The following is a 25,642-nucleotide window of genomic DNA, read 5'->3' as shown; positions in this document are numbered from 1 at the left end:
AACAGAGGCATGTATTTTCAAGTTTTGAAGTCGGGAGCCCGCCCGTATAACAGAGGCATATATTTTCAAGTTTTGAAGTCGGGAGCCCGCCCGTATAACAGAGGCATATATTTTCAAGTTTTGAAGTCGGGAGCCCGCCCGTATAACAGAGGCATATATTTTCAAGTTTTGAAGTCGAGAGCCCGCCCGTATAACAGAGGCATATATTTTCAAGTTTTGAAGTCGGGAGCCCGCCCGTATAAAAGAGGCAGATATTTTCAAGTTTTGAAGTCGGGAGCCCGCCCGTATAACATGTTACAACCCATATTCACATACGTTTGTTCATGCCATAAGGTCGTCGATGTAAATCCATGAAGAGATTATCTTTAAGATGATAAGAGGTTAATCCTATTGGTCTTAAATGATACAAAGGTGTATAAGGGTGGTTAACAAGTATTAGAAGTTAAATGAATCAAGGATTTTGTCAGCCATATTTTTGGGTAAACCTAGGGGTACTTAATACTCTCAAGAGGTCGTATTTTAAGGTATCTGAATCATAAAATATCCGTATCATAGTCTTGAAGTCAAACGAGTTATGAAACAAAAGTCGACAAGAGTTGTTGCAACTTAGGTTCATAGTTTTACTTAAACTTTAGGTCAAATGTTATTAAGCTTTTCTCCCAATATACTTGGAATTACGGGGTGATCTACCAACCAAATTGAAGATCTATGAGTCTAGTTTCCAACGCATTAAACCTTTTATCAATACTACATTGGAGTAGAGAGATATAGATATTTTTGCGAGACTGCACAAGCTGCTAGGTGACAAGTAGGTGGGTCACCTACTTGGTTAAATGATAGCCCAAAAAGAGGCAATTTTGGGTCAGACAAAGAGCCCATTAAAAGGCTTATCTCCTGAAATATATCCCTCATTATATTTCACAAATAACCAGACCTAAGCCCCTGGAAACTTCCTCCCAAAAATTATCCACAAACCCTAATTGATTTTCCCCCTCTTTCACGTTCAAATTGGGGGTAAACCCTAGAGTTTGAAGAACCAAGATAAGGGCTGAGTTATACAACAAGTAATGTGAGTTTACTGCTATCTTTAATACATTTATTCTGCTGTGAATTCATGGTAATTCGTTCTATACATGTAAGAACTCATGGGACGGTAATCGGAAGCCGTGAGTTCGAGTTATTCACTTGTAGCGGATTGTTTTGTGGACTGTTTTGTGTTGCTGCTGGGCTGCGTGTTTTACTAATGTTTTGTGGAGTTTTGGAGGAGGAAGGGTGTGGAGAAACACCATATAGATGTAGGGTTGTGGGCTGGTAGTTCTTCGTAACATTTCCGGGTCGTTTGACACAACTACGGTGGTCGTCGTATGTATGAAGTGATTAGGTTGTGCGTGGACTGTTTTGGGAGGCTCAATATGATTATTATTGATGTTGTTTAGGCTGTTTGGTGATTTTTTGGAATTGTGTGAAGTCATATATATAGGGGAGGTGCTGTCCGTTTCATCGTAAAATAGGTTGTGGTCGATACATAATAGTTATGACGCTTGAATGGTAACTATAGTATCGTTTCTCTTATTGTAGACTAAGGAGTCGTGAAAATTGCATAGCTTGAGATTGGGGCAGTATATACAAGGTATGTGAGGCTATCCCTTTCCTTCTTTTGCACGACTCCGATTGTACATAATGTAATGAACGAGCTTCCAAAGATACTCTACTCTTAGAAGCTAGCAGTACGTACATTGTTTCCCCTCTTATGGAACGATTGATGTTGATGTTGCTTCTCTTATTCTTATGTTATCAATGTTATTGGTACTTCCTGATTCTTATAAGGTTCATGGTGAAGAGTTAGTCCTAATAACGTGTACAGAGGATACCGACCTTACGTCACTCCGAAAGGTTTAGAACGTGAGTCCATGAGTCGAGCATGCATTATATATATGTATCTATTTTACTCTACTGAGCCGCGCTATAGTCGGCCGGGTACGGCACCTATTGTGCAACCACTGATCAGTTGGGTTTTACCGAGCTCCACGTGGCCGGGTACGTTTTTACCAAGCCTATTACGGCCGGGTACGATATGATGATGATGATGCCCACAGAGGCGTATGTTTTAAAAGTTTATGTATATATACATATGTATCACGCATTTCATGTCAGTAGCCCTTAGAGGTACCCAGATGTTACAGGTTGTTTATTCTCTATCCCTGCTTACATTACTGTTCGTACTTATGGTTCCCTGCCTTACATACTCAGTACTTTATTCGTACTGACGTCCTTTTATTTGTGGACGCTGCATGTCGTGNCTAGTGCCAAAAAAACACTAATTGATTACTAGTTTCGCTTCCTTGTTGTTGTGGCAGAATTGGAGGGATATTTCGTGGAGAATTAAGGTCAAATTGGAGTTGTTCTTTCTGTATAAAGGTAAGGAACCTCTTAATCTATATGTATTTAAGATTATCCAAGTTACGGCTAAGTCATTGAAGCTAGAACTTGTGAAATATATATCGAAAGGCTTGGTAGTAATGTTATCGGTTGGTGGACTGTTTTGGGATGCTCAATATGATTATTATTGATGTTGTTTGGGCTGTTTGGTGATTGTTTGGAATTGTGTGAAGTCATATATATAGGGGAGGTGCTGTCCGTTTCATCGTAAAATAGGTTGTGGTCGATACATAATAGTTATGACGCTTGAATGGTAACTATAGTACCGTTTCTCTTATTGTAGACTAAGGAGTCGTGAAAATTGCATAGCTTGAGATTGGGGCAGTATATACAAGGTATGTGAGGCTATCCCTTTCCTTCTTTTGCACGACTCCTATTGTACATAATGTAATGAACGAGCTTCCAAAGATACTCTACTCTTAGAAGCTAGCAGTACTTACATTGTTTCCCCTCTTATGGAACGATTGATGTTGATGTTGCTTCTCTTATTCTTATGTTATCAATGTTATTGGTACTTCCTGATTCTTATAAGGTTCATGGTGAAGAGTTAGTCCTAACAACGTGTACAGAGGATACCGACCTTACGTCACTCCGAAAGGTTTAGAACATGAGTCCATGAGTCGAGCATGCATTATATATATGTATCTATTTTACTCTACCGAGCCGCGCTATAGTCGGCCGGGTATGGAACCTATTGTGCAACCACTGATCAGTTGGGTTTTACCGAGCTCCACGTGGCCGGGTACGATTCTGCCGAGCCTTATGATGGCTGGGTACGTTTTTACCGAGCCTATTACGGCCGGGTACGATATGATGATGATGATGCCCACAGAGGCGTATGTTTTAAAAGTTTATGTATATATACATATGTATCACGCATTTCATGTCAATAGCCCTCAGAGGTACCTAGATGTTACAGGTTGTTTATTCTCTATCCCTGCTTACATTACTGTTCATACTTATGGTTCCTGCCTTACATACTCAGTACTTTATTCGTACTGACGTCCTTTTATTTGTGGACGCTGCATGTCGTGGTGCAGTCCTGATAGACAGGCAGGCACAGCTCCCCCACCATAGTAGGCTGTCCAGTTCAGCGTTGATTGGCGAGATCCCTTCTTCGGACTTGCCGTGGTCTTGGTATGCATTGTTGTTATAGACATTATGGGTATGTCGGGGCCCTGTTCCGGCTATGTTGCAACACTTATGTTCCTTTAGAGGCTCATAGACAGGTGTCGACTCATGTATAGTTTGGTAGGCCTTGTCGGCTGGTTTTTGTTGTATAGTCTCTCATGGTAGCGTGGTAGCTCGTACCTTATATATTGTTTCTTGATTGTCTAGTCATCCCATGTTATGTATGTTCATGCCATCATATTTTATAGTTGGTTGTCCACGACCCATGTCTACCATTTATATTGATCTCGTCAGCCCTAAAAGATAATAAAGAAGGTTAGATAAAATGTATGTTGGTGCTCGGTAAGTATGGCCGGGTGCTAGTCATGGCCCTCCAGTTTGGTTCGTGACACCATCGACATTGGGGACACATAGATGACCCTGGAGTCGCAGAACACCATCCTCGCCAATAGAAACCTCCTTGGCACCACCCTATAGTACCGTCTCTTTGAGAACCCGCCAGTGCGGATCATCGAACTGTCGCACCTTGATCTACTCCAATGGTGAAGACTGGGCAACAACACATGCAAGAACTCGGCCGGGCTCTGAAATATCCAACCTGACAAGTGTGTTAGCCAAGGACTGAATGTCCGAGGCTAGTGGCCTCTACTCTATTGAAATGAATGCCAAACTATCCATACTCTCTATCTTTCTGCTCAAGGCATTCGCGACTACATTCGCCTTGCCCGTATGATAAAGAATAGTGATGTCATAATCCTTCAGTAACTCGAGCCATCTGCGCTGCCTCAAATTGAGATCCCTTTGCTTGAACAAATGCTGTAAGCTGCGATGATCGGTGTAAACCTCACATGACACCCCATAAAGGTAATGCCTCCAGATCTTAAGAGCATGAACAATCACGGCTAACTCTAGATCGTGCACAAGGTAATTCTCATGAATCTCCAGCTGACGCGAAGCATATGAAATAACTTGCCCCTCCTACATCAATACACAACCCAAGCTAACGCTTGAAGCGTCACAATACACCGTATACATCCCTGAATCAGAAGGCAACACTAGAACCGATGTTGTAGTCAAAGTTGTCTTGAGCTTCTGAAAGCTCGCCTCACAATCATCGGACCAACAGAACGGATCACCCTTTTGGGTCAATCTAGTCAGAGGTGCTGCAATGGATGAAAAACCCTGCACAAACCGGCGATAATATCTTAATAACCCCAGGAAACTCCTGATCTCAGTTGTCGAAGTGGGATGAGGCCACCTCTGAACTGCCTTAATCTTCTTGGGATCCACCTTTATACCCTCACCTGATACAACATGCCCCAAGAATGCCACAGAATCTAACCAAAACTCACACTTGGAGAACTTATCATACAACTTTTGTTCCCGCAAAGTCTGGAGCACTACTCTCAAATGCTGCTCGTGCTCCCCCAAGCTACGTGAGTAGATCAAGATGTCATCAATGAATACAATGGCAAACGAATCAATATAAGGCCAATACAATTTGTTCATCAAATTCTTAAACGCCGTTGGGGCGTTGGTCAAGATGAAGGACATCACCAGACACTCTTAATGGCCATATCTAGTACAGAAAGCAGTCTTCGGAACATAGGAGTCCCAAATCTTCAACTGATGATACCCTGACCTCAAGTCGATCTTAGAGAACACCCTAGCACCCTGCAACTGGTCAAAAAAATCATCAATACGAAGCAACGGGTACTTGTTCTTGATGGTAACCTTGTTCAACTAGCAGTAATTAATGCACATCCGCATAGTTCCATCTTTCTTCTTCATAAATAACACTGGTGCACCCCAAGGTGATTGTCACGACCCAAACCCCGCACCGGTCGTGATGGCGCCTCTCGTGAAGACAAGGCCAGCCAACTAATGCAACTCGACTCTTTCAAAATAGTTAAACACAAATGAACGACAAGATACGACTTAATGATATTAATTAACAGATTTACAACCCAACACATCCCTAATCGGGGTGTCACAAGTCACGAGTATCTATAAGAATGAAATCTCCACTTTATAGTCTAGAAATACACTGAACAAGAATAATGAATAACATAGAAAGATAGTGGTGCTGCGAACACTGGCAGTCACCTCGCTAAAACCTCTACAACTCTGTCTCCACGCAGCCAATACCCGCTACCGGGTGAACAAATACCTGCAACTGCACGCGAGGTGCAGGGAGTAAAGTGAGTACTCCAACTCAGTGAGTAATAAAGGTAAATATAACTGAGCAGCAAGAAATCACATAAAGCAACCAACATGCCATATAGAAGCCGGGTACAATTTTCTGAGAGTAAATACCACAGTATAATAGGTAAAGAGGCAAATAAGTACACAAGATGAGCATATAAAAGTTCGCCCCTCGGGCCATATCTCAAGCTGAACCAGCCCCTCGGGCTCACTCTCAACAACACTCTCAGCCCATCGGGCTCTCTCTCTCAGATCACTCTCAGAATAGTATCACATAGTAGCCGCTGCAGCGTGCAGCCCGATCCACATATTGCTGCGGCGTGCAGCCCGATCCATAGCTCGCTGCGGCGTGCAGCCCGATCCATATGGTTACGCGCGCTCACTGTGGGGGTGCAGACTCCGGAGGGGCTCCTACAGCCCAAGCGCTATATCACTGCGGCGTGTAGTCCGATCCAATATATATATACTGCTGCGGCGTGCAGCCCGATCCATATAATATATTGCTGCGGCGTGCAGCCCGATCCATATAAGTATCGCTGCGGCGTGCAGCCCGATCCATATATAATTCTCACATCTAGGCCCTCGGCCTCACATCACTCAATGTATCCTCACATCTGACCCTCGGCCACACTCAGTCAGAATATCATCACAAGCTCCTCGGGCATTAGTAAAATTGTAGTCCTCAGCCCAGATTATCATTTAAAATATCATTTAAGACTCAAATCTGTGTAAAAGTGGCTCTGAGTTGTAAAATAGTGGAGAAACAATATGACTGAGTTCAAGTAATAAGTCAAAACAGTGAAAATAATCCCCGAGGATTCAAATAGTTGGCAAGAAGCCCAAATGTGGCAATCAACCCAAACAGCAGTGATAAAAAATAAATTCCAGTCAAATACGCAGTAAATTCATCAATCGGGACGGACCAAGTCACAATCCCCCGCGGTGCTCTACCCCACGCCCACTATCCGGCGTGCAAGTCACCTCAATATAGCACTACGATGTGCAAATCCGGGGTTTCAAACTCTCAGGATATCATTTACAATCATTACTCACCTCGAACCGGTGAAATCTCTAGCTCGCGACGCCCTTGCCCTTAAAATCGGCCTCCACGCGCGTCGAATCTAACCAAAATCAGAGCGAATACATCACAATATGCTAAGGGAACAATACCCAATCGAAAACAATCGAAAAATATCAAGAATCTCGAAATTAGCAAAACCCGAGCCCCGGTCCCACTTCTTGGAAATCAGAAAATTTAACATTACTGGATTCCTCATCTTCTCACGAGTTCATACATACTAAGAACTCTCAAATCCGAGCTCAAATGACCATCAAATCCCAATTTGAAATATCAAAAACTTAAGCCCTAGTTCATCAATTTTAGGCTTAATTCCATGAATTTCTAGACCAATTTCACAATATAATCGTGTTTTAAGTTCAAAAACCTTACCTCCAATCGATTCTCCTTGAATCCCTCTTCAATTTCCTTCAAAAAGCTCTCAAAAATATCAACAATGGAGTAAATGAGCCCCAAAATCGCGACTGACGTGTTTTAAAATATTCTGCCCAGGTATTTACTCTTCGCGATCGCGGAAAAGGCTTCGCAATCGCGGAGAACAATTTTTCCAGCCCAAAATTTACTCTTCGCGATCGCGGTCAGTGCTTCGCGATCGCGATGAACAGTTCCCAGCTCTTCCGGACAGCCTCCAGTATAACGGTCATAACTTTTTGCACACAACTCCAAATTACAAATGGTTTGATGTTCTGAAAACTAGACACATAGGGCTATAATTTCATATGTTGCTCATTTACTGACTCCTTATACATTGCGATATATAAGCTTTCAAAGTTATCCCTGTGTATTAGAAACCTTCCCGGGCAGACTATAGTGTAACCACCATAACTTTTTGTACACAACTTCAAATTCCAATTAGTTTACATTTCTGAAAACTAGACACAAAGGGCTACAATTTTTATTTTTGGATCATCTCCAAATTCCTTATAGATTGTGAGATATAAGCTTCCGAAGTGGGATCAACGCAACAGAATATTTCTTCTCCGTGATCGCGAAAGGCTTTCCGCGATCGCGATTCATTGGCACGTTTCTCACATTTTACTCACCGAGATCGCTACCTATTCCCCGCGATCGCATAGAACACTGCTGTAGCCAAAAACCAGCAGTTAAAAATGGTCTAAAAATGGTCTGAAACCACCCCGAAACTCGCCCGAGGCCCCCCGGGACCTCAACCAAACATGCCAACCAATCCTAAAAAATCATTCAAACTTGTTCCAATCTTCGGAACGCTCAAAACAACATCAAAACTTAAATTTTTCGTCGGATTCAACCTTAAAAATTTCAAAAACTCTAAAAACACATTTTCGATCAAAAAGTCTACCAAACCTCGTCCGAATGATCTGAAACTTTGCACGCACATCCCAAATGACATAACGGAGCTACTGCAACTCTCGGAATTCCATTCCGACCCCTATATCAAAATCTCGCATATCAACCGGAATTTGCCAAAATACTAACTTTGCCATTTCAAGCCTAATTCTACACCGGACCTCCAAAACCACTTCCGATCACACTCCTAAGTCACAAATCATCTCCCGGAGCTAACCGAACCATCGGAATTCACATCCGAGCCCTCTAACTCATAAGTCAACATCCGGTTGACTTTTCCAACTTAAGACTTCTTAAAAGAGACTAAGTGTCTCATTTCTTATTAAAACCACTTCAAATCAACTCGATTACACAAGATATGGATAATGAAGCATAAGGAAGCTGAAAATGACGAAATCGGAGCGGTAACTCATGAGACGACGGGTTGGGTCGTCACAGTGATACACTTGGTCTGACAAACCCCTTTGCTAACAACTCTTCAAGCTTCTCCTTCAACTCCTTTAATTCTTTCGGAGCCATACGTCATGGTGGGATAGATATCGGCGGGGTACCAGGAGCCAAGTCAATACAGAAATCAATATCACGGTCTAGTGGCATGCCTGGAAGGTCAGAAGGAAACACATCGGCGAACTCTTGGACTACTGGCACTGAATCAATCGTCGGAGATTTTGCGGTAGTATCCCGAACATAGGCTAGGTAAGACAAACAACCCTTCTCGACCATATGTCGAGCCCTCAGAAAAGAGATAAACCGACTAGATGTACTAACGGAGGAATCCTTCCACTCCAATCTCGGCAACTTTGGCATCGCTAAAGTAACAGTCTTGGCATGGCAATCAAGGATGGCTTGATATGGGGATAACTAGTCCATGCCCAGGATGACCTCAAAGTTGGTCATATCAAGTAACAGAAGGTCCGCTCTAGTCTCGTAACCACAGAAGTTGACCACACAGGATCGATAGATCTGATACACATCAACAGAATCGCCCACTAGAGTGGACACATAAATAGGAGTACCCAAGGACTCATGAGGAATATCCAGGAAATGAGCAAACAAAGATGATACATATGAATAGGTAGACCCTGGATCAAATAATACTGAAGCATCCCTACCGCAGGCGGAAATAATACATGGGCACTACAAGAAATCTAACTTTTAGTGGCAATATTTAGTGGCGTCTTTATTTATTGCTAGAAATATCAAATTTATTGTGGCGACTACAAAGGTCGCTACAGAAGATAAATTTTTAGTAGAGACTTTCTTAGGTCGCCTCTAAATGTGCCACTAAATTCTGAATTTTTAGTTCCCGCTATTAACAAAAATTTGGCTCCAATGTTTTAGGAGCGACCGAAAAATATCGCCCCTGTAGGTCTTTTGGAGCGACTAGGTCGCTACTAATTTAAAAAAAAAATTCACTTAAAATTACTTAAATAAAAATAAGCAAAGAAAGGAAATAAAAGACTAGTTTACAGAGAAGAAACATACGTACTTCTGCAGCTTCATCCTCTCACTCTCTCTCAACACAAGGGGTTTTCTCACACTCTTACTAAAAATTATCCATCCAATTCCCTGAAATCTCTTGAATCTATCCTTAAATCGTAAATGTAAACCGATACCCAGAGCCCTAATCAGTAATTATATTCTCAAATTAGGTATGTGTTTGAATCCTAAATTCTTTTGGGTGGTACATGCAACTAGCGAGAATGATTATTTCTTCAATTTCACCTTTAATTTCTCTGATCCATTTGAAGATATACAGGAATCTAAGTAATTTTTCTTGATAGCCATCGCCTTAAGCCCTTTCTCAGTGTCGACTGCTCTTTCGCTGGGTAAGTTAAAAACTTTTTTTTGAAATTTTAGACCTTTTGATGATTGCATGTTTGGTATTCCACTCAAAACCGTGAAATGTGATGTTAGGTGTTATGGGTCTTCATTTTTCTTGATATTTTTCTGTGGAACCCAAAATTTTCGTAAATATTTGCCCAATAATATTTTGTGTAGTGCGAGTGAAGGTTTTTTGAGCTTGTGTTGATATAGTAATCAACAAGAGTCTTCATTCTGTTCATTGCAATTAAATTTATTTTTTGTTTTGTTCTTTTTGTTTTAGTTTTTGGGGTTTGTACTATCATATTAAATTGCTTACTTGTGACGACCCAAAGGGTCATCACCCGTTTTCTCATTCATCCCGTACTTCCGAGGCCTTGAAAACCTCATTTTTACTTGTCTCGATTTGCGTGCGCAGTCCGAGCGCGTAGCCGGAAAGCTTAAATATGAATTCTGTGTAAAAATTTATGAATTTTGATATTATTACGATTAAAGTTGACTTTGGTCAACATTTTTGGTAAACGGACTCGGAACCGTGATTTGACGGTCCCGGAGGGTCCGTAGGAAAATATGGGACTCGGGCATGTGCGGAGTCGAAATCCGAGGTCTAGAGCCCGAGAAAAGAATTTTTCTGTGAAATTATTTTTCTGAAAATATTAAGGAAAATAGAAAGGAAAATTGATTAAAAGACTATGGTATCGGGCTCGTATTTTGGTTCCGACGCCCGGAACAAGTCTTAAATATGTGTTAAGCTCTTTCTGTAAAGTTTGGTCGAAATCGGATGTCATTTGATGTGTTTCGGACCTAAATATCTAAAGTTTGAAATTTATGAAGATTAGAAAGAAAAATGATGATTTTGAGGTTTGATTCATTGATTTTTATGTTGTTTTGGCGATTTGATTGCTCGACTAAGTTCGTAGGATGTTGTTGAGTTAGTGTGTGTGATTGGTTAGGAGCCCCGAGGGCTCGGGAGTGTTTTCGGAGGTGTTCGGGGTATTTTTGAACTTAGAAAAAGTAGCAGATTTTCTGCAATTTTTACACAGTGCTTTCCTTCTTCGCGATCGCGTCCTTCAGCTCGCGTTCGCATAGCCTTAGCCTTCCCTTCATCGCGTTCGCGTTACCCCATACGCGATCGCGTAAGCTAACTCAGGACCCCCAGTAATTCCTTCATCGCGTTCGCGAACTAGTCCTCGCGTTCGCGTAGTAACAGCCTCTTCTTCATCACGTTCGCGTACCCCATCTCGCGTTCGCATAGTACAAGTCCTGGACCCAGCCTTTCCCCTTCTACGCGTTCGCGATAAGTCTTCCGCGAACGCGATTTTCCCAGTCCTCTTTCTTCGCGAACGCAATACCCCTGTCGCGAACGCGAAGGTCAAAAACGCCCAGTGATTTTGTTAAAATTACAGAAACAGTAGCTTCGGGATTTAGTCCATATTTCACACGAACTCATCTTGTCCACAGCCCGTAGGCGATCTTTAGAGCTTTTCTTCACCAAAGCTTCTTGGGTAAGTATTATCTAACTTGTTTTCTTCATTTTCTATCATCATTTATCAAATTCCTAGACCTAAAACATGTAATTTAGGGTGTAAATTAAGGGTTTTGGGTAGAGTTAGGTTTTTGAGAATTTTGGGTGATTCAGCCTCAATTTGGGGTCGAATCTTAAAACAAATTATATATTTGAACTCGTGGGGTTATGGGTGACTAGGTTTTGGTCCGAGCCTCGTGTTTGGACCATGTGGGCCCGGTGTCGAATTTTGGTATTTTTGGAAGAAATGCTAGGAAATTCATATCTAGGCTATGGGATGTTGCCATTGAGTCTTTATTGATACTATTGAATTAATTATGCCTAGATATCATTGTTTCGGAGTCGGATTGTAGAGGAAAGGCAGTATTTGAGGATTGATTGCTATTCTTTGGACCGAGGTAAGTGTTTGATCTAACTTTGGCTTGAGGGAATAGGATTAGAGTGTTATTAATTGCTAAATTGCTAAATGATCGAGTACGGTATATAGGCATGGTGACGAGTATCTATACACCGGTGTCTAGCATGACCGTGGGTCCTTGTTTGCACGTATTTCTGATATTTTTGAGACTCTTCTATGCTAATTGATTAATTCTACATAATGTGAAGAGTTTGAGGATTGGTTATGAATCGTAAAATTCTTTGGAGCATTGGCTCGAACAATAAAAATACTATTGAGTAAGAAATGAAAGAAATGGAAAGAGATATGATTAATCCCTTGCCGGGATGGTTTTAGTATATTGATTATCTCCCTTGCCGGGATGTGAAAGTTGTTGTTGTTACTCCCTTGCCGGGATTTAGCTGTTTAATTGTGTTTTCCCTTGCCGGGACATTTCTTATTATTTGCTTATTCCCTCGCCCGTTTTGTTATGATTGTTGTTTGGGTGAGGAAGAGTGATAATGCACGAAGGGTCATTCCGTGCCATGTTTGATTATATTTGCACGAAGGGTCATTCCGTGGCATGTTTTGATTATATTTGCACGAAGGGTCATTCNACATAGCATCGCTGCAATGCGCGATCCTATCTAAACAATGCTCCACATGAGACACCTCAAGTCACTATGCTCGAAATTGACAACCACGCACAATTTGATGTTTGGAACCAAAGTGAATCTTTACACCCATGGTGAAACAAGTAACATAAACCACGCAAACCCTATAGGACATAACCGATACGCCATTCACCAAGCAACACCCAATTATTCTTTCCGCTCGACTTCCACTGTGAAACCCTGATAGAACCGCACCGTAGGTGCTTGTAACTAACAAATCGTAACGTCTCACAACACACGAATGTAACTCATAGATTCCCCAATTACTAATAGTTCAAAACAACCAAATCAACACATCCTTCACCAAGAACAACTCGAAGTCAACAAAACCATCTCGATGCTGGACACATATCCATATAGGTCTACCAATGGACCACACATCAACTCCAGTTACACACAACAGATAAATAATCCTTCGAAGGTCCACACTGATTGGATCATAGCACATACTATTATCTGACTAACTTACCCACATTTTCCCATCCACAATCGCAAGCTAACATGTATATGAGAACTCCAGTCTCCAAGTCCATAAAACACACGAATTACCATATCTGATCCCAATTCCGCTACTCTCTTATATAACTTACCTCTAGTACCCAGTCACATCATGAGAGATACTCTAAAATTCTTCTATGCCACCAAGCAAAATCGAATATCAGCAGTCGATCTATCTTGAAAGTGTCGCACTACTACCAAGTGCCATTAACTTAATCACATTGCCCTTTTTCTGAAACATATAATCTCGTCAAATCATTTCCAATTAGCAGTACCATTTTCTTAATTATTTGAGGCTACCCGCTGCCTAAGAGTTTTATGAACTCCCTTCCAGAACTGAACTGAACCTTACACACGCTAATCTCGATCCTCCACTACATATCCTCCACTACATATCACAAAGGGCTACAATTTTCATTTTTGGATAATCTCCAAATTCTTTATAGATTGAGAGATATAAGCTTCCGAAGTGGGATCAACGCAACAGAATATTTCTTCTCCGCGATCGCGAAAGGCTTTCCGCGATCGCGATTCATTGGCACGTTTCTCACATTTTACTCACCGCGATCGCAACCTATTCCCTGCGATCGCATAGAACACTGCTGTAGCCAAAAACCAGCAGTTAAAAATGGCCTAAAAATGGTCCGCAACCACCCCGAAACTCACCCGAGGCCCCCCGGGACCTCAACCAAACATGCCAACCAATCCTAAAACATCATTCAAACTTGTTCCAATCATCAGAACGCTCAAAACAACATCAAAACTCAAATTTTTCGTCGGATTCAACCTTAAAAATTTCAAAAACTCTAAAAACACATTTTTGATCAAAAAGTCTACCAAACCTCGTCCGAATGATCTGAAACTTTGCACGCACATCCCAAATGACATAACGGAGCTACTGCAACTCTCGGAATTCCATTCCGACCCCTATATCAAAATCTCGCATATCAACTGGAATTCGCCAAAATACTAACTTCGCCAATTCAAGCCTAATTCTACACCGAACCTCCAAAACCACTTCCGATCACACTCCTAAGTCACAAATTATCTCCTGGAGCTAACCGAACCATCGGAATTCACATCCGAGCCCTCTAACTCATATGTCAACGTCCGGTTGACTTTTCCAACTTAAGGCTTCTTAAAAGAGACTAAGTGTCTCATCTCTTATTAAAACCACTTCAAATCAACTCGATTACACAAGATATGGATAATGAAGCATAAGGAAGCTAAAAATGGGGAAATCGGAGCGGTAACTCATGAGACGACGGGTCGGGTCGTCACACTAGGTGACACTCTTCATAACCGCCCATTGTACCTGGTTGGCTATATGCGCGATGAAAGGGTAAATCGGATTTTGGTTGATGGAGGATCCTCAGTAAACATTTTGCCAATCCACACTGTGAAAGAACTTGGTATTCCCATGAACGAACTCTCAGAAAGTCGTGTGATGATCCAAGGATTCAACCAAGGGGGGAAAGAGCCATAGGCGCGATCAGGCTGGGAATCACTATTGAAGATATGCAATCAAGTGCATGGCTGCATGTGATCGACGCGAAGACTTCATACAATGTTTTGCTTGGGAGGCCTTGGATACATGAGAATAAAGTTGTTCCATCTACCTACCATCAATGTTTACAATACTACGAGGGTGAAGTCGCGAAGACGGTAGTTGCTGATGATGAGCCTTTCACCGAGGCTGAGTCACACTTCGCCGATGCAAAGTTCTACTTGAAGAACCACATTGTAAAGGAGCTTAAAGTTGATGATGGTACGAAAAGCAAGAATGACGAACCCATAACTAAAAGAGCTGATGTGACTATTGGCAAAGCCAAAACTGTTACTGAGGAGGTACCCGCTAACGTGAATAAATCTCATAAAGGGGGTATTGCGTCTTATGGAAAGAAAGTAAGTCCCGCGCTCCAATATGTCCCTAAAAGGAAAAAAGACGAGGGCGAATCATATAATCTCCAAACCAAGACGCTAAGGGAGTTAACTCTTCCGGTAAAACGAATTGAGGCAGTAAAGTTGTCCTCAAAGCCGCTTACAGGGTTTGTAGCCCAAAATCGTTTGCAGAATATAGCACTCCCTACAAAGCGAACAGATGAAGGTTTCGATCCTAACGCTTACAAGCTATTTGCAAAAGCTGGATACAATCCCACTGAGCCGTCAAAGTTAGGGAAGCTCCCATCAGAAGCTGCAACGAGGCAACCACGTGAAGGTCTGGGATACAAGCAACCGTCACCAGTGCGCATCTCAATAAGAAGGGTGAGTAGCAATTATATCAGTGTAGAAGATGAATCAACCACTTCTAACAAGCCTTCTGTCTTTGATCGGCTTGGAAAATCAACTGTGAGAACTTCTGTGTTTGAAAGATTGGGTCCACTAAAGAGGGGGAACAAGTTTCGGAGAAATTTTCAAAGCATAAGACCCCGCTTCACCCTAAATCCATGAGATCTCTAAGGATTTCCAAAGTTTGGTTCCTTCTAGAATGAGGCCACAAACAAAACTTGTGGTTTCATGTAAAGAAGTACTGAAGGTGAAGCCATATACTGTGGTCTATACTAAGGAACGTGATGAAGATGAAGAAAGTGTGGTTTCTTCGTATCATGTTACTGTACAAGTCGAGAATGGCATTCCATCTTCAATGGAAGATAATGCGGAATTGGAGGATGTTTTGCCGTATTATCACATATCCTTCAATGATGGGGACCCTCAAGAAAATAAAGATGCGAAAGATGCTCCACCTGAACTTGAAGAAGGAGTGAAGACGACAGTTGATGCCTTAAAAGAAGTTAACCTTGGCACCGATGAAGAACCAAGACCTACCTACCTAAGTGCTTTACTAGAAGCCGATGAAGAGAGCATTTATATTGAGTTACTCAAAGAGTTCAGGGATGTCTTTGCTTGGAGTTACAAAGAGATGCCTGGCTTGGACCCGAAAGTAGCAGTCCATCACCTTGCAGTCAAAAATGGTGCTCGTCCTGTTAAACAAGCCCAAAGGCGTTTTAGGCCGGACTTGGTTCCCCTGATTGAAACAGAAGTTAACAAACTCATCGAAGCTGGCTTTATTCGTGAAGTTAAATACCCAACATGGGTTTCAAGTATTGTCCCTGTAAGGAAGAAAAATGGCCAGATTCGAGTGTGCGTTGACTTTAGGGATCTTAATAATGCGTGTCCGAAAGATGAGTTCTTGCTTCCCATTCCAGAACTGATGATCGATGCTACTACTGGGTACGAGGCAATGTCATTTATGGCCGGTTCGTCGGGCTATAACCAAATATGCATGGCACCAAAAGATGAAGAGCTTACTGCATTCCGTACCCCAAAGGGTATTTATTGCTACAAGGTAATGCCTTTTGGCTTGAAGAACGCTGGTGCTACTTACCAAAGGGCTATGCAGAATATCTTCGACGATCTTCTCCATAAGAATGCCGAATGCTATGTTGACGACTTGGTGGTGAAATCCAGAGAAAAGGGCGACCACTTGAAGGACTTGAGGATGGTATTTGAATTGCTCCGGAGGTACCAACTTAGGATGAATCCATTGAAATGTGCCTTTGAAGTTACTTCTGGAAAGTTCCTTGGTTTCATTATTCGACATCGAGGGATCGAAATTGATCAAGCCAAAGTGGATGCTTTTGAAAATGCCTGAGCCTCGAGATATCCATGAATTGAAAAGTCTGCAAGGAAAGTTAGCGTACCTTAGGAGATTCATCTCGAACCTAGCTGGGAGGTGTCAACCATTCAATCGCCTTATGAAGAAAGGTGTCCCTTTCAAATGGGACCAAGCATGCAGTAATGCCTTTGAGAGCATTAAATCCTACTTGATGAAGCCTCCAGTTTATGCAGCCCCTATACCTGGAAAGCCATTGATACTATACATTGCGGCACAAGAAAGGTCTGTTGGAGCACTGTTGGCCCAAGAAAATAGTGAGGGGAAAGAAAACTCCCTTTACTACTTGAGCAGGATGATGACACCTAACGAGTTGAATTATTCGCCAATTGAAAAGTTGTGTTTGGCGCTAGTCTTCTCAATTCAAAAGTTGAAGCACTACTTTCAAGCTCATGTTGTCCGTCTTGTTTCTAAAGCAAATCCCATCAAGTTCGTGATGTCAAAACCTGTTCTTAGTGATCGACTAGCGAGATGGTACCTCCAATTTCAACAATTCGAGATTTTGTACATCCCTCAAAAGGCCGTAAAAGGACAAGCATTGGCAGACTTCTTGGCAGATCATCCGATACCTGATGACTGGGAGCTAACTGACGAACTACCTGATGAGGACACAATGGTCGTTGAAGTTCAACCTCCATGGAAGATGTACTTTGATGGTGCTGCGCATCGTGGGGGAGCCGGGGCTGGCGTAGTATTTGTCACTCCTCAAGGTGAAGTCTTGCCCTACTCCTTCACCTTGACACAACTCTGTTCCAACAATGTTGCTGAATATCAAGCATTAATACTTGGGCTTGAAATGGCCTTTGATATGAAGAAATTGCAATTGCAATTCTTTGGTGACTCCCAGTTAGTGGTCAATCAGCTTTTGGGTAGTTACGAGGTCAAGAGGCCTGAACTACGCCCATATCATAATTACGCAAAAAAGTTGATGGGGTGGCTCGGTGATGTGACTATTCAGCATGTGCCAAGGAAAGAAAATAAGAAGGCTGATGCTTTAGCTGCTCTAGCTTCATCATTAGCCCTGCCTGACCAAGCGCAAGTTACCGTCTGCCAAAAATGGGTAGTACCGCCGCCAAATGAAGTTGAAGGTGAAGAAAACGAACTCAAGCATCTTGTTGCTGTTTCTGAAGTTGAGAAAGAAGAATGGCGACAACCCATTATCGACTACTTATGCTATGGGATACTTCCAGAAAATCCGAGGAGAAGGACTGAAATCCGTCGTCGTGCACCTCGCTTCCTTTACTACAAGGATACTCTATACAGAAGGTCGTTCGAGGGAGTACTCTTGCGATGCCTAGGAGAAGAAGAAGCTCTCCAAGCTTTGCAAGAGGCACATTCTGGGGTATGTGGGTCACACCAGTCTGGACCAAAGCTCCACTTCCATATAAAAAGGATGGGATATTATTGGCCAACGATGGTAAAAGATTGCTTGGACTTCGCTCGAAGATGCAAGGCTTGTCAATTCCATGCGAATTTTATTCATCAACCTCCTGAAGTGTTGCACCCGACTGTTGCATCATGGCCATTTGACGCTTGGGGATTGGATGTTGTTGGACCACTGCCAAAGTCCTCTGGTGGGCACCTATACATCTTGGCTGCAACTGACTATTTCTCAAAATGGGCTGAAGTTGTTGCTCTTAAAGAAGTAAAGAAGGAAAATGTCGCAAGTTTCATCCGAGTAAACATTATTTATCGATTTGGCATTCCTCGTTACATAATAACGGATAATGGAAAGCCATTCGACAATAGGCTGATGAACAAGATTTGTGATCTCTTTGGCTTCAAGCAACGTAACTCTTCGATGTATAATGTTGCCGCCAATGGTCTAGCTGAGGCATTCAACAAGACTCTATGCAACTTGCTAAAGAAAGTCGTCTCCAAATCCAAACGAGATTGGAATGACCGTATGGAAGAAGCTCTATGGGCATATAGGACGACTCACCGCACGCCAACACAGGCGACTCCTTATTCACTCGTTTATGGAGTCGAAGCCGTCTTGCCACTTGAGCGACAAATACTTTCGTTACGAATGGCTATTCAAGAAGGGATCACTGATGAAGAAAATGCTCGACTTCGATTAGCAGAGTTGGAAGCTCTTGATGAAAAGATATTGGAAGCTCAACAGAGTCTTGAATGTTATCAAGCTCGATTGTCTCGCGCCTTCAATAAAAGAGTTCGTCCGAGATCCTTTCAAGTAGGAGATCAAGTCCTTGCCGTACGAAGACCCATAATTACTTCCCATAAACCTGTAGGGAAGTTCACTTCAAAATGGGATAGGCCATATGTCGTACAAGAAGCTTATTCAAGTGGGGCTTACAAGCTGGTTGATGCAGATGGTATGAGAATTGGCCCTATCAACGGCAAGTTTTTGAAGAAGTATTATCCATGAAGTTGCAAGTCATAATGCTCCTCGACGTACGAGCCTAAACTGCAAGTCATGATGCTCCTCGACGTACGAGCCTAAACTGCAAGTCATGACGCTCCTCGACGTACGAGCCCAAACTGCATGTCGCTACACTTCTGGCCCGTAAGAGTATAAACTGTGTACGACCCAAAAAAAAAAGTCTGCTAGATTGAAAATCCTGAAAGAGGCGGCCTAGGCAAAAGTTAGGACCCAAAAAAAAAAAGAAAAAAAAAGTCTGCTAGGTTGAAAATCTCGAAAGAGGCGGCCTAGGCAAAAGTTAGGACCCAAAAAAAAGAAAAAAAAAAGTCTGCTAGGTTGAAAATCTCGAAAGAGGCGGCCTAGGCAAAAGTTAGGACATAAAAAAAAATCTACCTTGTCTGAACTACGGTATGACTTGATCCTCTTCACCGAGCTTAGAGTTTCATTCTAAGTTCAGTCGCATAAGTTCAAAAGATACGTATTGCCCCAATTGTTGTCCGAGTGAAGTATGGAGGAATGCAAAATCAAGCTGAAATGCCATCCTCTTGTGAAACTTTGATCTCATTTGATTTAAAAGGGGCAACCCTCCATGGTAAATTGATATCTTCAAGTCCGTCGGTACTCAAGTTGAAGTCCCCAAGTTGAAATCTTCAACTCCGTCGGTCTTTAAGTTGAAGTCTTCAAATTCGCCGATCTTCAAGTTGAAATATTTAAGCCCCCAAGTTGAAGTCTTCAAGTACGTCGGTCTTCAAGTTGAAGTCTTCAAATTCGCCGGTCTTAAAGTTGAAATATTTAAGCCCCCTAGTTGAAGTCTTCAAGTTCGTCGGTCTTCAAGTTTCAGTCTTCAAATTCGCCGATCTTAAAGTTGAATTGTTTAAGCCCTCTGAATCTTCGAGTTGAAGTCTGCAAAGTCCGTCAAATCTTCAAAGTTTTCCAAGTGTTCAAGTCGATGTCACCTTCAAGTTGAAGCTTTATAACTTTTCAATCTTAAGGTGGACATATAAGTCCCTTTGCACCTTAAGTTGGCCTCTTCGTGGGTTTGTCCTTAAAAGGAACTATAACTTTCCAATCTTAAGGTGGACATATGAGTCCCTTTGCACCTTAAGTTGGCCTCGCCGATAGTTCGGGCCATTTTGAGAGTAATCTCTCCAAGAATCGAGCCATTTTGAGAGTAATCTCTCCAAGAATCGAGCCATTTTGAGAGTAATCTCTCCAAGAATCGGGCCATTTTGAGAGTAATCTCTCTAAGAATCGAGCCACATTGAGAGTAATATCTCCAAGAATCGAGCCATTTTGAGAGTAATCTCTCCAAGAACTGGGCCACATTGAGAGTAATCTATCCAAGAATCAAGCCATGGAAGTAATCCCTCCAATATTTGGGCAGGGATGAGTACCATCCCCTCACACCCTAAGACCGCCTTCTTTATGCGTGGATCATCTTGTTAAACAAGAACAAATCCTTCTTGTTCGACCTACAAAAAACAAAAAACAAAAAAATAACAAAAGAAGAAAAGCACAAGAAAAAAAAAAGAAATTACCTTCGTGTCAATGCTTCCGAGTCCACAAAAAAATAGACTCAAGTGTCTTGCAAATACTGCGAATTGATACTCAACAAATACAAGCACGGGTTTATATAGATCTTGCAAAGCGGCTGCCGAGAACTTATTTTCGATGTGGGATCTGTTACAATCCTTCTCCGTATAGGATGCATCTGGTCGGCGACAATGAGCCCAAGAAGTACTCGAATTGTGGTAAGAAGCTAAACATCTGGTCTCCGTATAGCTTCTGATTGTCGTAAGAAGCTAAACTTCTAATGGAAAAAGATTTCCTTTCCCAAAAGTAGTTGCATACGTAAGACAACTATGATTTTATATTGAAATCACGACTTTCAATAGTTTTGTCTTAGCCCTATTTAAATTAAATGATCATTATATTGGTCAAATAATTGACAGGGTGTACACGTAACAAAATCGCATGGACAATCTTTTGTGCTCTAAATTGGCCTAAACCAAGTTTGAAAGACCGCCAGTACTTCATTATATGTTTTCGGTTTTGACAAGTCTACATCTCACCAAGTCTTGAAGTAGGGAGCATTTGTAGGCATATGAGTTTTATTAAAATTAAATTCATAAAATAATTTGGATTATATTTCAAATTCAAGATATATTGGTCCAAATAAATATATGGGCTAATATAATTGAATTAATTATATAAGTCCAATATATATGGATTAAATAAATAAGTCTTAATTCATTGGGCTAGTCCATTTAATTGGGCTAAAGTAATAAGCCCACTTCATTAAGCCCAAGATGACATCTTCCTAGAGGCCCAGTTTGGTGCCACGCGTGAAATGACGTGGCATGCCAAGTCAAGCGGAAGAACCAATAGGATCATGCCACATGTCAAAATGACAAGGCATGCCAAGTCACACTAAAAGGCCAATGAAATCGCGCCACGTGTGCAAGTGACATGTTCTGGCCAATCAAATGCGGTCATGTCACCCTTCAATTTGATTGGTCGGAAAGAGTTTGTTCTTATCATGACTCTTCCCTTCCACGACTATAAATAGGGGTCTTCATAACTCTGTAAAGACACCAGAAGTTATAACAAGAAGCGAGAGAGAGATCGTGGATCAAACACCGCAAATTTCTCTACAAGTTTCAAGCTTCAAGCAATCAAGTTCAAGTTCAAGAAATCAAGTTCAAGCTCAAGAACGAAGAACGAATCAAGATCAAGTTCAAGCAATCAAGCTCAAGCTCAAGAACAAGATCATCTTTCATGGCAACAAACATAGATTCAAGATCAAGCTCAAAGGCCCTTGAATTTATTTACCGTTGAAAAGATGTCACGACCCGGATTTTCCACCATCGGGAGTCATGATGGCGCCTACTAATAGGAGCTAGGCAAGCCAATTATCAATTACCTCTTTTAACGAACCAAGACAATATTAGAAATAATGAAACATTTAATAATAAAGCGGAAGTCTTTAATATAAATAAACTAAGAAAGAAAACAAATGCGGAAATTCAACTTCAACCTCTACCCAAGACTGGAGTCACTAACTCACGAACGGCTATAGAATACTACATACAAAGTCTGAACAAAGTACAGTACTGCTTGCTGTCGGTACAAGTGATAGCAAACTGAGTAAAATAGGAAGGGACTCCGGCCTGCGGACGTCAGCAAGGCTACCTCGAATGTCCCTGGACTGTAGTAAACTCCCAATCAACTACTGCTCTGATCCAAAAGCTGCTCCGGTACCATGATCTGTGCAAAAGAGCACAGAAGTGCAGCATCAGCACAACCGTCCCCATGTGCTGGTAAGTGCCTGGCCTAAACCCGGCGAAGTAGTGACGAGGCTAGACAGGACTACCAAACAAACCTGTACAGATATATGCAATAGAAGGAAAATATACAGAACTTAAACAGCTAAGAGGGAGGGGAGCATGCTATGGGGGAGTAGCAGTGCAGATATAAAGTCAACGGATAGGGAAATGAATCTGTACAATAGCAACTATTAAGGAGATCAATATGATCAACAATTTAAAATACAAACTCAATAAATGAGGAATGAAACGGTACAACTACAATAGCCAAAGAGAGTAATAATCAAAACATGGCACGGTATGTCCCTTCGTGCATTAATAATCAAAACATGGCACAGAATGTTCCTTCGTGCATTAATAAGCAAAACATTGCACGGAATGTTCCTTCGTGCAATAATAATCAAAACATGGCACGGAATGTTCCTTCGTGCATTAATAAGCAAAACATGGCACGGAATGTTCCTTCGTGCATTAATAATCGAAATATGGCACGGAATGTTCCATCGTGCAATAATAATCAAAACATGAATCGTGCACGGCATCAACCTTCGTGCTTTATCACTCTTACTCACCCAAGCAGCAATCACATCCAATGGGGGCGAAGGGATAGACAAAAAGCAATAGAAGTCCCGGCAAGGGAAACACAAGCAAACAGTTAAAACCCGGCAAGGGAGATAATCACAATTCTTTCTCATACTCTTCACATTATATAGAAAGCATAAATTCCGCAAGGAAAAATCACAACGAAATTAGAATAACACAATAAGGACTCACGGTCATGCTAGACACTAGTGCATAGATACTCGTCACCATGCCTATACACCGTACTCGACAATTAGCAACTAGCAAACAATACTCTAATCCTATTTCCTCAAGCCAGAGTTAGATCAAACACTTACCTCGAATGCTCCAAACTCAACTCAAGCCTCTAATATAGCTTTACCCCTCGAATTCGGCTCCAACTCAGTCAAATCTATGAAATAATGACTTTACAATATTAATACTAGTTAAACAAACTAAACCCAATGCCTAAATATGAATTTCTAAGCTTTCTTTCCAAAATTTACAAAAATCGACCCCGGGCCCGCTTGGTCAAAACTCGAGGTTAATTCCATGTCACCCATTCCCCCACGAGCCCGAATATACAATTTGTTTTCCAAATTCGATCCCAAAACGAGGTCTAAATCAAAGAAAATTAAAAAGCCCTAGTTCTACCCATCTTCCCAAATTTACACCTTAAATTACATGATTTGAACCTAGGAATTGAATAAATGATGATAGAAAATGAAGAAAACGAGTTAGATAATACTTACCCAAGAAGCTTTGGTGAAGAAGAGCTCTAAAGATCGCCTATGGGCTGTGGAGAAGATGAGTTCGTGTGTTTTGGGTGAAAAATCCCGTCAATGTTCTGTTTTGGGTATTTAAAATCGCTGGGCATAAATTGCTCTATGCGATCGCGGAACGGGCATTGCAATCGCATAGAGGAAGGGTTATTGGTCACTGCGATCGCGATGTGGAAAATGCAAACGCATAGAGGAAATATGACTGGGCAAGAAAAATGCTCTATGCGGTCGCGAAGAGGACAATGCGAACGCATAGGGATGGGAAGGCTGGGCATTGCGATCGCGCAAGGGCTGTTGCGATCGCATAGAACAAAACTAGGCCCTTGAATTTTTACACTATGCGATCGCGGGAGAAGCTATGCGATCGCATAGAATAACGTACCAGATACCAGAACTGAGCATTTTCTGCAATTTTTTTCTAAGTTCAAAACACCCCGAACCACCTCCGAATCACTCCCGAGCCCCCGTGGCTCCTAACCAAACACATACACTAACTCAACAACCTCATACGAACTTAACCGAGCGATCAAATCGCCAAAACAACATCAAAATCTATGAATTAAACCTCAAAATCATCATTTTTCATTCTAACTTCATAAACTTCAAATTTTAGATATTTAGGTCCGAAACACGTCAAATGACATCCGTTTTCAACCAAATTTCACAGAAAGCGCTTAAACCATATATAAGACTTGTACCGGGCGTCGGAACCAAAATACGAGCCCGATACCACAGTCTTTTAATAAATTTTCATTTCTATTTTCCTTAATAATTTCAGAAAAACAATTTCACAGAAAAATTCTTTTCTCGGGCTCTAGACCTCGGATTTCGACTCCGGGCACATGCCCGAGTCCCATATTTTTCTACGGACCTTCGGGGACCGTCCAATCTCGGGTCCGGGTCCGTTTACCAAAAATATTGACCAAAGTCAACTTTAATCATATTAATATCAAAATTCTTAAAAATTTTCACAGAATTCACATATTTCAACATAAAAGCTTCCCGGCTACGCGCCCGGACTGCGCACGCAAATCGAGGCAATCCTAAATGAGGTTTTTCGAGGCCTCGGAAGCACGGAATGAATAAGAGAACAGGTGATGACCCTTTGGGTCGTCACAAAAGAAGAATGAAAGGATTCATAGAGATTGTAACACTCAAATATTCGAATTGAAATACTACGATTGTTGCAATATTTTTCGGTCTTGATTTTATTTTCTCGTCCGCAATTTTATTGTCTACATATGTATTTTTAAGTATTCTAATATAGAAGAGTTTCATAGAAATCAGAACGTATACAAGTTTTAAAGAAATTTAAATAAACTTCCATATTATCCAAAGTCAAACGTACTTCCTCTTTCTTTAATATTTTTATTCTCTCTTTTATTTATTTTATTTATTATTTATATATAATTTAGGTGTAAAATTTTTATAAAGTAAAATATTAAATATCTTAAAGTTTTAAATGTCAGAAAATTTAATACAGTTCAAATAAGGAAAAAAATTATTATACAAACTCCTAAACGTAAGGGAATTAATTAAATGGCTATTTCTAAATATTCGAAAAATCACTACAACACAATATATTTATAGCTACGAAATTTTCGCTACAAAATTAAAAATCGTGGCTAATACCTAACAATAGCCACAAAAATTAGAATTTCCTGGCTATTTACAAATTCGTAAAATTTGCTAGCCACGAAAATTAAATTGGTAAAACTAATTCCTTATTTTTGCTATAATTAATAACAATCGTAGCAATAACTATCTAAACAGCTACAAATTTTTTGCTACAATAAAGTTGCATAGCTAATCATAAGTTTTTGCCACGCATTAAAAATTAT

Source organism: Nicotiana attenuata, unplaced genomic scaffold (assembly GCF_001879085.1).
Source record: "Nicotiana attenuata strain UT unplaced genomic scaffold, NIATTr2, whole genome shotgun sequence".
Taxonomy (NCBI): domain Eukaryota; kingdom Viridiplantae; phylum Streptophyta; class Magnoliopsida; order Solanales; family Solanaceae; genus Nicotiana; species Nicotiana attenuata.
Note: the sequence above shows the minus strand (reverse complement) of the source record.